Source organism: Petaurus breviceps, unplaced genomic scaffold (assembly GCF_028583685.1).
Source record: "Petaurus breviceps papuanus isolate PSGF00001 unplaced genomic scaffold, PetGlider_PUasm1.0 37, whole genome shotgun sequence".
Taxonomy (NCBI): domain Eukaryota; kingdom Metazoa; phylum Chordata; class Mammalia; order Diprotodontia; family Petauridae; genus Petaurus; species Petaurus breviceps.
Window position 1 is genome coordinate 87,384,519 of NW_027186296.1, and position 12,924 is coordinate 87,397,442.

Consider the following 12,924-nt stretch of genomic DNA (forward strand, 5'->3'; position numbering starts at 1 on the left):
AAGTCACTATTCTTAAGGAGCTCATATTCTAATTGGGGAAAATAACATTTTAATAACGAGGCAATCATAGGTCAATTACTAGGCATATACACAATGCCTATACAGTAGATGGGATGTAATCTTAGAGAGGAAGCCACTAGAATCTGGGGGGACATGGAAAGGCCTCCTCCAGGCCTCCTGTGGTATTTGAATCAAAATTTGAAGGTAGCCAAGGAAATAAAGAGGCAGTGGTGAGGAGGTGGAACATTCTAGGCATGGGGGTCTGCCACTGCAAAGACACAGAGATGGGAGGTAGAGTATCATGCCAAAAGAATGTGGCATCTTTTTTGAGTTGGACATCAATGCTGTAATACCCTGGGGGGAATTGTGATTCTCTTGAATGGAAGAAATTTTTTTTCCAGGAAGAAAAGATATGGGCACATCCTGTGAGCTCTAAATTCACAAATTTCACACATACACACACACAGAAGCTTTTAAGACTAAAAACCAGTGATTTCCAGGTTATTAGATTAGTTAGGAGATGCCATGAGGTGTTGGCAGAAAATAGCTTTCTGCCTATAGTGCCATCCTTTCCCCAACTCTCCAAAACCAACCCAATCTTTAAGGCCTTGCTTGTCTCACCTTTTCCATAAAGTCTTCTCTGGTTGTATCATCCTTCAGTGGTCTCTCTCTCTTCTCTGAACTCCAACGATACAAATATATAAAAGCTAAGAACTTAATTATATTGTCTGATATTGTTCTCTCTTGTTTCATAAGTGTATGCCATGTAACTAGACTTTAATTCCTAGAAGGAGGGGATCAAGATGTAAACTTCTGTTTGCCTATCATATTTAGCAAAGACCTCGAGATATAATAAGTCCTTGACCTATTTTCTTAAGTAGAAATAGCCCTCCAATAAATTGTGAGGCAGGTTAAGTTGTCTTGTACTTTTACCTCACCAACAGGCTCCTGTTTCTGCACCTCTGACTCCCTACAGATCTTATTAGCGAATAATTAATTTCCCAGTAGATTTGTTATCTGTTCAATCAAGTAACTTTGGAAATTGAGCCAGACGTTCCATAAGCTTATAGAAACTGTATCAGTGAAGGGGAAAGAAGATCTCATGGAGGACGCATGAGGATGGGCCAGTATTCTGGTCCCCTTCCAGTGGACCGCAGCTGTTCTTGCTCCCTCACTAATGAATGTACTTAACCAATGGTTAATTGGTACCCATGACACAAGACCCACCCACTTTGTGGGCTCTGCAGAGTGAGGAAAGACAAAGCTCATGTGGCCCACTAGAAGAGGCCAGCTCCATCCCTGCACATGTTCCTTGCGATGGCTCCCTCTACATTATGCATAAAGTCCTCTTCCCCAACAGAGGCAAGGACCAGAGCTCTCTCCACCTTGTGGGACTACACAGCTATGAAGGATCCTAGATAGGGAAGTAAATTGATTTGTGGCAAAGATGGCCAGTGGAGACCAGAGTAGAGAGGAGAGCATGAGAGGCATAAGGAGACACTGATTTTATCCCTAGTACCTAGAGTTGGAAGGGGCCTTAAAAATCATATAGACCAATCTCCTCATTTTGCACAGTAGGAAACTGGAGTCCAGAGAAGGTAAACTACTTGTCTAAGGTCATACACCAAGATCCACTAACTCAAAACCAACTCTCTTTCCATTCTACCACACTGCCTTTGGACACCTGGGTCAACTTTAAAGAACCCTGGTAGCCCAGGGCAGGACAATGTGTCTGTCTCTTGGAACAATGATATGGACAATGGGTGTGAGTGCTCAGAGCAGACCAAAGTAGGGGCTCTCAGCAAGGTGTTTTGGTGCCCTCTAGCGGGAAAAGGGGAAGAGTTTCGAATTCCCGGCAGAACCAGAGCTGCTGGGACCACTTTCTTGACTTGGACATTATGTTGAGCTTTGCTTGAGCAGAAGGGACTCTCCATTAAATTGTGAAGCACATGAAGTCGTCTTGTCCTTCTACTTCACCCACAAGCTCCCATTTTTGCACCTTTTTTCCCCTACAGGGACCACCCTTCCAGCATCAAACCCCAGAAAGAATCAATACTCTTAACCTCTTCATAGTTTTAAGCTTAAATTTCTACATCTGCAAAACTGAAGAATCCAAAAGACAGATAAATCTCCCCAAAAAGTCTGATTTAGGCAAAGTCTAAGGTACCTCCAAGTTCTAAGGACCACACGTGACTCATGCTTGCTCCCCCCACCCACCTCCACTGCCTCACTTGTTCTCAGAAAAAGATCTACACTTACTCAATCACACTAATATGTGAACAACTGAGAAGGCTTAATGTGTATTCTCCCTTAGGGTGCCTGTATTTAGGTAACAGAATTAGCTTTTGTTTTGATCTAAATCAAAAGAAAAAACCTCTAAAGGGAAAACTTCCGGCATCATTCAGGAAAGAGAAGGTAGGAGGTTTCAAAATCTTCCAAAGGCCTCTGAAGTCATGCCACTCAAATACCTGCCATGGACAGCACTAATCCCAAAGTACCAACCCAACATCAACACTGGAAGTCAGCTGGGTGATCTTGAACAAGTCCCAGCTTTGATCTAGACCTCATTTTTTTTAATCTGCAAAATAAAGGTCCTAGATCACATTATCTCTGAGGTTCCCACCAGCTCTGACATTCTCTGAGATTCTAAAGGGAAAAATAAAACCTCTTTCCATCCAGAAAAAGAAGAATCCTTAAATGGGAAAAGTCAAGATAAATCACAATAAATTGGCTGAAAGTCAGAGGTTCCTGACATTTTTTTCCATAGCAGCTGCTTCCTCCCTCGCTGCTGGGCCCCCAAACTCTCCTCAGAATTCAGCTGACTGGATGCAACTGGATGCTGCACTTGATAAAAAAAAATGCCCATAATTTTAAATACCATAGAAGAATTAAATATCCAAGGTATTTTAAATGTCTAGAAAAATTGGTTACTTAATAGAACAGTCATGTAAATTCGATTTTTCATAAATACGATTCCTTGCATGTGTCTTATGATTGCTGCTTTCCAAAACATCATTTCCATTTTTTCCTTTGAGTCTCAAAAACAACCCTGTGAGTTAAATATGTTAAATAACATTCTCTCCCATTTGACAGATGCATAAACTGAGACCAAGTGCAGTAAAATAACACCTATGGGCAAAGGTCTCCTGTTTCTCAATTCAGCATTCTGGCTACTATGAAATACTGCCAATTTATTGCTAAATAAAAGTTTTTATACATACATATGTGTGTAATCAGCTCCTATCCCATCCCTAGTAAAATGTAAGTTACATTTTTTTGTTTGTGTCCCTTTTTACCTAGCACAATGCTTGGTAGAGAGTACTTGCTTAATAAATGTTTATTTTACTGTGTTCTTTTGATCCTTGCCTCCATTTTCCAGCTTCTACCACAGATAGGTAAAACTTGTACTGATAGTCCCATTCTCTACTGGATCAGGTCCCCTCCATGCACTTCTCAACCATGAAATGAAACCCCATAGAAATCCAGAGAGAGGCTTTTATTTGAGTTCATGTCAGATCCAGAGCAAATAAGCATTCTATGGGGGGACAGAGGTAGGTTAGGCAAGGAATTGGTGCTGGCTACTTAAGCAAGATTAGTGAGACCCTCCTGGGTTAGCATTTCCCTCAGAATGCAGCATAATCATTGCTGTAAGAGAGAAACTCAAACTCAATTCTCTGCAACCCATTTCTAAAGGGCATTTTCAAACACCAAGACCACCCACTGCATGGAAACACTTCCTGGAGGACCTTGTTCCCATTATCCCCACAGCCTCACATTGTGTCCCTCCCTCAGCAGCATGGTGAAGCTTGAACCTGTGCCCTGGGCATTTTCCTGGGTCTCCAGCAGCACTTTGACTTTCCCTTGGCAAGGGCTGAGAGCTAGTGAGGGAATCTTAACCCCATCAAGTGGCCTTAAGGACTGAACATAGGCTCCAAAGAATACCATTACATCACTTGGACGGAATATTAACCTTTATCAAGTAATCTACACCTTAAGGCTCCCAGTGGTTGCATTTAACACTCAACATGTCTCACTGTTCCCTGACATAAGTCATTACTACTCTAGCATATCTGTTTTGCCACAATGTGATTCACTTGTATACTATTCACACGCAGGCACACTATTTTATTCCATTTTCCTATTTCTGCAATTCACCAGAGACTCCTTCATCCTCAGTGCTGATTCATATCCCTTTCTTTCTTTCAAAACTCAGCTTCCCTACTTACTTCACTCTTTTAAACTGAAGCAACTGGAAGATGAAATCCTAGGTCTTATTTTAGATTTGGAATGTCAGAGGAATCATCATCTAGTACAACCTTCTCATTTTTACAGAGTAGGAATCAGAGAGTTCAAATGACTTACCCAAGGTCACCCATTCAAATCAGTAGCTGAACCAGGGCATCTAGACTTCTTGTCCCGTAGTCTAGGGAGCTCTGGGCTCCACTGTATTCAAACAGGCAATAAATAAGTAGCATTATTAAGATTAATATCAACTGCCATTAAAGTCAATCTATGACCCGGCTGGCTGAGTCAGCCTCACAACGTCCAGTCACCCAGGGAAACATTTGATTTCTTGGATAGTTTTACACTGTAATACCATCTGCCTGGTTTGTGCCAGAAAATAATGTGAAGTGACAGCACCACCTTGTGGACAACAGAGGAATATGTATTCCTGCCTCATCAATAGTTACCACTATAGATGCACTTTCCTTCCATACCAGGTTTGCTTTAAAAAATAATTAAAAATCATATTTTAAAGACACATTAGACAGTTATTTGTTTTGCAAATGGAATCAGTAGGATTGTAAAGGCTCCTCTAGTGTAGCTGAGAAAGCATTCAATTTGCACATGACTTCTCAAGAAAGTTCTCTAGAAGTGATATCTTTATTAAGCCGAGGTGCTTAAATCCGAGCTTTGCTGGGTGTCCTTGTGATATCTGCTCCACCTCTGTGACCTCAGTTTCCTCATCTGTACAACAAAGAGGCTGAACTGCGTGATCTCTAAGGCCCTTCCTAACTCAATATGGAATTATTTCCTTGTGCCTTGCACACACAGTTACTATTGAATGAATGAGTGATGAATGAAGCCATTCCTATAACACTGAGGACAATGTTCACTTGCAGATGAGCTGACTTTGAAAATAACTAGAGAATTACTTAGGTATGTTTGCTTGTTTGTTTGTTTTTGAGTTATTGGCTTTAGATACTTAGATTTTTTTTGTGGATACGTGCTTTCCATGGGCACTGCTTCCATGGGTTTAAATAACAGTATATCTGTGTATTCTTATTCTGTAGCAGTCTTGTCCATATCTGTTCATTAATTTCTCATAGAAGATACCTGGGACATCCACCCAACTGCATATCATGATCAGAGCATCATACATTCTTCATCCATTTTGTTTTTCCTGTGTGGATCAGTTGATTTATTTCAAGTGGCCAAGGATCTCCTAGAGAACCCATGGTATTACATGACTTAATACAGTCGACACAAACTCACACCCAAACTAAAGGATCTACTTCCCGCCTACAAAAAAAGTATATATCTGAATTTTCCACAGAATACATTCTGTGATGCTAGTGAATGTGTTTGAGCATGTCTCACTGTCTTATAACTTACTGAACATTAGTAATCCAATGGTCATTGAACAGAGTTATTTCAGTTATCTCTCCTATCAAGAAATCACATGTGACTATAATGCCATGCTAGAAGAGAGTATTTAAGACTGTATTTTCTTCATCAAATTGTTTCCATATAAACACAGGGGAATCCGGTTTTCTCTACACCTTTCAGGCAAATGCATGCATAACTGTTAAGAATCATCTACAAAAGTCTGCCTGCTCCCTTCCCATTTTTTTCATCAGTAAGAAAAAAATCCTCAAAGATTTTCAAGCAATGGAGAAGTAATCATAGGAGTCAATATTTGCTGATTTCTTCTCAGTTCATACAATCATAGGATCTAGGTTGGTGGTAATATGAGGTGTTCCAAAAGCCTCGTTGCAGTTTTAAAAGCTGCACTGACACCCTGTATTATCTGTGACCCGTTCTATTCTTTTGGAAGCTTACTGTCTAAGAGATATCTTGAAAACCAATCTTTGAGCACCTTGATAACCATATCAGCACCTGAATTGATTTTTCCTATGTGTATCTGGTCAAATACATGTCATCCCCATCCTCCTATCCGCTACTGAAATGGCCCTGAAAACACTTTTAATGAGCCAATAGAAGATGAAATCACATCCTCATGAATGCTTCCATTACAAAAAGCAATTATTGTATCCACCTATGAATAATCTTCAGACTATCATACTAAGATCACTTCAACTTAAACTCCACTGAAAAACATCAGAATTAGACAAATAATAAAATGACATCTGAAACACATGTAGCTTTGAGGTTTTCAGAGCACTCCAAACATTTCTCTTTTTGATTCTTGACCTCTAAGAAGCAGTTTGGTAGGGCCAACTCAAATTGGCCAATTGTTAAAATTTTAATTTAAGCATTTAAGCCTCAGATATCAAGCAAACACAAATGAGGGTTTGATTTATTGTTCTATTGATTTCTAAACTAGAAAGTGATGGAGAAATTGTTAATAAAGCAGATTAAACTTAAATCGTATGTGCATTTTTCCCCCTCTTCTGAGTCAGTTGTGACACTTGCCAGCATACCCCTGCCTCTAAGGTTCTTTTTCAACTCTTACGATATCCAGCTCTAAATCAGAAGTAACAGGACATTTCCACTGCTAATCACTAGCTTAAGAAGACAGCTTGAAGGCTGGCACCAAGACAACTTTGTGAGATAGCTAACTTGATTGAAGCATTTATTAAGTATTTACTATATGACAGTTACTATGCTTAGTCCTGGGAATACAAATACAAAAAAAAAAAAAAAACCAAGGTAGTTCCTACCCTCAAGGAGATTACATTCTAATGGAATAGCAAAACTCATATGATAGGGATTGGTGAGTAAGGAAACGTGGAATACAAATACAAAAAAAATGTAGCTCCTACCCTCAAGGAGCTTACTTCCTAATAAGAGAAGAAAATATGTACAGATAGGGATTGATGAGTAGAGAAAGGTGTTTTGGTCTGTAAGGTCACAAAGATGCTTAATTGAGCCATAGAACAATTGATTGAAAGGTCCTTTCTAGGCATGGGAGTATGGGTTTGATTACTATTCCCAGAAGCTAGAAATGGAGAATCCTCACTGATCTGGAGGCCCAACGCCCTAGGGTAGGAGGTAGGTTCTAGTCCTCGGTCCAAGACAGAAGGTAGGATAATGAATTATGACATAAAGATGAACAGATTGGTATATACACGTATTTACATCCTTGTTTTATGAATAAAGAAGTGGAGGATGTGAGGGTTTAAGGGATTTGCTCATGCTCACATAGCTAGTAAGCATTTGAAACTGGATTCACACCCAGGTTGCCTGATTCCAAGCCCAGGACTCTTTTTCCTTTGTATCATCAGTACATGGATGGATTTAGGAACATGGCCTCAACATTATTACACTAAATCCAGGAGCAAAGAGATTACCACTCCAATGATATTGGAGCTAGTCCTTGTTTCCCTTCCAGGTATGAATATTGTCAGATTTGCCTTGAGAAAACTTGGGATTCTGATCTTATATAAGCCTCACTACAGTGATACCTGCAGTTATGCTAGAGACAAGGAAGTAAAAAAGGAGGTACATGTGGAAATTTTTCTCAGATTATCAGGACCAGAAGAGACCTTTAAGTTCATGTAGTCACATTCACTATTTTATAGAAGAGGAAACTGAGGCCCAAGAAGTGACCTTGCTCAAGGTTTTACAACTAAGGAATGGCAAAGCTGGGATTTGCACCATGGTCTTCACTACAAGACCAGTGAGTGGTCTCTTCACTACATGGGAGTGCTACAAAAACTGATGTGTTCCATGTGTCCATTGGGTTTACTCATTCCTTGGAATCCTGTCCCCAGAGCAGCCTCACATACCCATGGGAGCTGCTCTCAAGGTAATTCTCCTAGCTCAGAACCATATGGATGGTTGATAGTAACACTCTATCAGTGCTCTGGAAAAGTATTGATGATGATAATGATGAGGATGATGATGATGATGATGATATTGATCATAATATCTCAGATGATAGAGGTCTGGGCCTCAAATCTGAAAGTTGTTGTTCAGTCATTTCAGTAATGTCCAAGTTGTCCTAACCCCATTTGAGATTTTCTTGGCACAGATACTACAGTGGTTTGCCATTTCCTTCTCCAGTTCATTTTACAGATGAGAAAACTGAGGCAAACAGGGTTAAGTGACTTGCCCAGGGTTCTATAACTAGTAAGTATTTGAGGCAGGATTCAAATTTAGATCTTTTCCAAATCTAGCATTCTTTACACTTCACCACTAGCTTCCTCTGTATTAAAATTCAAAATGGAACACATGATAGTCTGGCCAACCGAAGATAAATTTTTTTTGGCCACAACAATCTGATATGTAATTTGCTGTTGTTCAGTCACATCCAACTCTTTGTGACCTCATTTGAGGTTTTCTTGGCAAAGATATGGGAGTGGCTTGCCATTTCCTTTGCCAGCTCATTTTACAGACAAGGAAACTGAGGCAAATAGGGTTTAAGTGACTTGCCCAAGGTCACACAGCTAATAAGTCTGAGACCAGATTTTAATTCAGGAAGATGAGTCTTCCTGACTCCAAGCCCAGCACTCTATCCACTGTGCTATCTAGTTGCCCCTCTAATATGTAATATCATATAGTAAATTCACAGTAAAGTAGTATTTAGTATTTGTACACATATATGTGTGTGTATGTTTGTGTGCATGTGTATATATGTATATGCATATATATACAAATATATCTTTTTAAAGTTGCCTACATAATAACTCCAAATCAGAATGTAGAATCATAAAGATGAAAAGGAAAAGTCATTCCCAAAGGCAGAAGGAGAAAGTCTCCGAGCACATCAGAGAGGAAGTCTCATTTGAGATGGACCTTGAAAAATTCCAACAGGCAGATATTGATTAGGAACACATTCCAAATCATTAAATATATATTAAGTGCCTATTATGTGCTGGGTGCTGTACTAAGCATAGGGAATGACATAATAAAAAGAAATAAAGATAAGAAAATGCTTTAATATATGCAAGGGGTTGGCAAACATTCTAGTTTAGCAAGAACATGATTTACATGGAGGGGAATTGTCTGAGATAATCACAGATCAGAGATTTAGAACTGAAGGGATTCTTAAAGATCATTTTGTCCAACTCCATTTTACAGATGAGTAAATTGAGACCAGGGGAGGTTAAAGGAGTTACCCAAGGTCACACATATAGTAAGCAACAGACCTGGAAAAGAGAAGTTAATTCAACAATCTATATTGGACAGTATGTTTCCAGAAACACTAATTTTATGGTACTCTTTTAAGCCAATTTCAAGTTAGGTATCAGACACTGGACCCCATTTTAACAAAACCTAATGTAAAAATATTAGGATAGGGATATGAACATAACCTTTAATTTCACTAGTGTAGGGAATTTCAAAGAAAAGTCCCAGTGAGGAGACTCCCTCCCCCAATGCAGATCAGCACCTTCTCTGTAACTTATGAAAAATAATTTTCCATTTTTCCATTCACACAATTGCTTTATGCTTTTCAAAACACATCCACACTTCTTGACTTACTTGATCTTCACAATAACCCTTGATTATAGTTGGACATTTGTCAGGGGTGAGATATAAACCCAAGTCTTAATGACTTCAATGAGTGACTCTCCTAGAGACTTGACATTTTATTCTTTATTTTCAAGACTTTGATTCACACATAGCTTTTCAGGAGTATTCTCACTTCACCAAATGAGATTCACTGGGAATTTTCAAAGGCTTTTACTGCTATACCCATACTGCCCTGCTATGTTCAATATATCCCAGTTCCTTCACGATGTAGGAAAACCTGATTTTCTTTTCTTTCTCAGTCTTTCCCCATAGTTTCTAAAAGATATATTTTGAATCACCAATGAGATTTTGTCATTGGTAAAATGGAACTGAAAAACAGCTAGGCCTTGTAGACTTATACCATGGATCTCAAAAACAGAAGCCACACAACGAACTATGTAGAGCAACCTGAACATGAAGCCATTGACACAAAAATAAGGTGTTTTTTTAAAATTCTGACCACTGCCAAGAATTACACTGAACTGCCTAACTTAGCCCAACTTCAAAATTAATTCATTCTGTATCTTGCCTTTAGGGAAGAGATATTATGCAGCGGGAAGTTAATGAAGCCAGAAGCCTCTTACAAAACCAATTTTAGGTAAAAACTCAGTAGCTTCTTCTATCTAGAATCTGAAACAAACTTTCCATTAAAAACCTTGCCTCTCATGGAGAACCGTAGCATCACGTCCAACCAGAATCTCATTAACAGGAGTCAGTGACAAACATGTTATTCAAATTTTTTTTTTCAAAAGAATTGAGCTCATCAAGGTCTCCAATGGAGGCAATAAAAGGATACTCTACAGGGTTCAGACAAACAGGCTGGACAGCAATCTGAATTGGCCTGATCTGGCCTGGGAGAAAAGGCCTCCAGCCACATCTCTTCCCTTTGCTCCAATAGACATTTTCCAACCCAGTAAACACAGTGATAGACTTCAAAGGGAGGCAGGATGTGTCCTGACTTGCATGGGCTTGATACATCTCCCAAGTTAATACCCTCCATTTTATTTAGGTGTCATTTGCTCACTCTTCCAGAAACTCAGTAGGATGAAACAAGGTAACAGGGCTCTTAGCACCTTTCTGGAAACCTCCACAATCTTTCTGGCAATTTTTAATTCTGAGAGTCTTTTCTAAATCAAATGAATTCTACAAATCCTAGGACTGGGCAGGGATTACAGCAAAACCCCTAATTTCCACACCTTAATGAGAACATTTACTTGAGAACCTTTATTTATAAGAGCCATCATTTGCATGCCTTTATGAAAATATATTCAATCCCACTGGATTTATTAAGCACCTTACTGTGTTCCAGGGGCTGGACTGGGCTCAAGTACAAAGGAGCCAACAATTCAAAAAGAAAACAAAGGTGTATACATTCAATTTTTTATCATAGTTAATTTGTGTAAATTCAAAGGAGAGGTCTAAATAAAATGAGTATTATAAGAGATTTGAAGAGAGAGTTCACTTCCTGAATTAAGGAAGTGAACTTAAGGAAGGCTGAATTAAAATTTCAAAAGATAGATTAAATCCTCTGCCCAAATGACATGGCCCTTCACAAACTGAACTATTGTGGCATCTGGATGAGATAAGAAAGATGTCCTAGCTCAGGCTTTGAGAGACAGAAAGATCCCAAGTATTCAGAAATGTTTAAAGCACTTTCTGCAGTAGCCAAACACTAGAAACAAAATGGGTGCCCATCATTTGGGGAATGCCTGAACATACATAATGGATTACCACTGGGCCTTAAAGAATAGTTTATGAAGAATTCAGAGAAATATAAGGTTTATATGCACTGGTACCGAGCAAAGTTAGCAGAACCAGAACATATTTGCACTAATGCAAACAAAAACAGCACTACAAGGTAAGTGAACTTGGGTTACTTTGGGCCCAGGGGAACAAATGGTGAAACTCTTCATGGTCAAGGTGAGAATCTATGAAAATGGGAACATTGCTTATGCTGTTATTTTGTTGATCAAGTTTAATTAAGTATTTTTATTTGTTACAATGGGGAAGTTTATGAGATGAAGAAAATGACTGTCGACTTTGTAAAGTACAAAAGGCATCACTAAAAAAATTTTTTAAGAAAATATGCTAGACCAGAAAATCAGGAGACAGGGCCCAAACTCTCCAACTTATCATGTTATTTTGCATAAAACCAATCTCTCCACATCTTGGTTTGTGGTAGAATGGAAAGATCACTAGTTTCAGAAACCTAAGAGAATAACTAGTAAGCATTGCCAAAGTGCAAAGCCAGAAATCCACAAAGGTCTGGGGGTTAGAAGGTTTCTGATCCAAATCTACAAACAAGGTTCAAAACGAGGTAGGGGGTGGATGAGAGAGGCAGGGAAAGGTCAGGAGGACACCAACACAGACAAACTACAGCACAAAGGACTTTGGCTACTGATGATTTGCCTCATACAAAGATTCAGCCCAAGGCTGTGATCTCTTTATGGTTGAAGCATGTTAGCCATACCCCTCTCCACTCAGCTGACGCCAACAGAGTTGAGAGCGGATGCAGCTATGAGAATCCTTTTCTCCCCTAATTCTGTACCTCTGTATTTGAGTCTTTGAACCTAAAACTAGTCCTCATCCCTCACTTCTGACAATTGCTAGGATGGGCATTGAAAAAAAAGGCAAAGACAACACTGATTACTTTCAAGAAAACAGTTTTGGTGGAAGCAACTGTGGCTAGGACATGAAAACATCAATTATGAAGCATATATACTTGACTTTAATGACAAAATGGAGAGATGGTGGGAACTAGAATGGAGGAAGTCAAGCAAAGGAGTTTTTTTGTTTGTTTTTTAAGATTAACCGTGTATGAACCTCACAAAGAGGGAAAGCAGAAAAATGCTAAGAAGGGAGGCCAGGTGGTACAATGAGTAAGAGCGCCGGCCCCGGCGTCAGGAGACCTGGGATTGGTTCTGACCTCAGATACTTGGCACCCACACAAAATTACTGGCCATGTAACCTTGAGCAAGTTACTTAATCCCAATTACTTTAGAAAAAAAAGAAAAGAAAAATGCTAAGAGATCAGGGATAACCCTGGGAGGTCACACAGGAGAAAGGAAATATGAAAGGTTTTCACCTTTGGTCTTCCCCATCTCTATATTTTAGCAGTTGTATAACACACTGAATGAGTAGGTCTCCCCCATCTCTATATCCTAGGAATTTCACCTAAGTTACATCACATACTGAACAATTGGGTTTCCCATATTTTAAGCATTT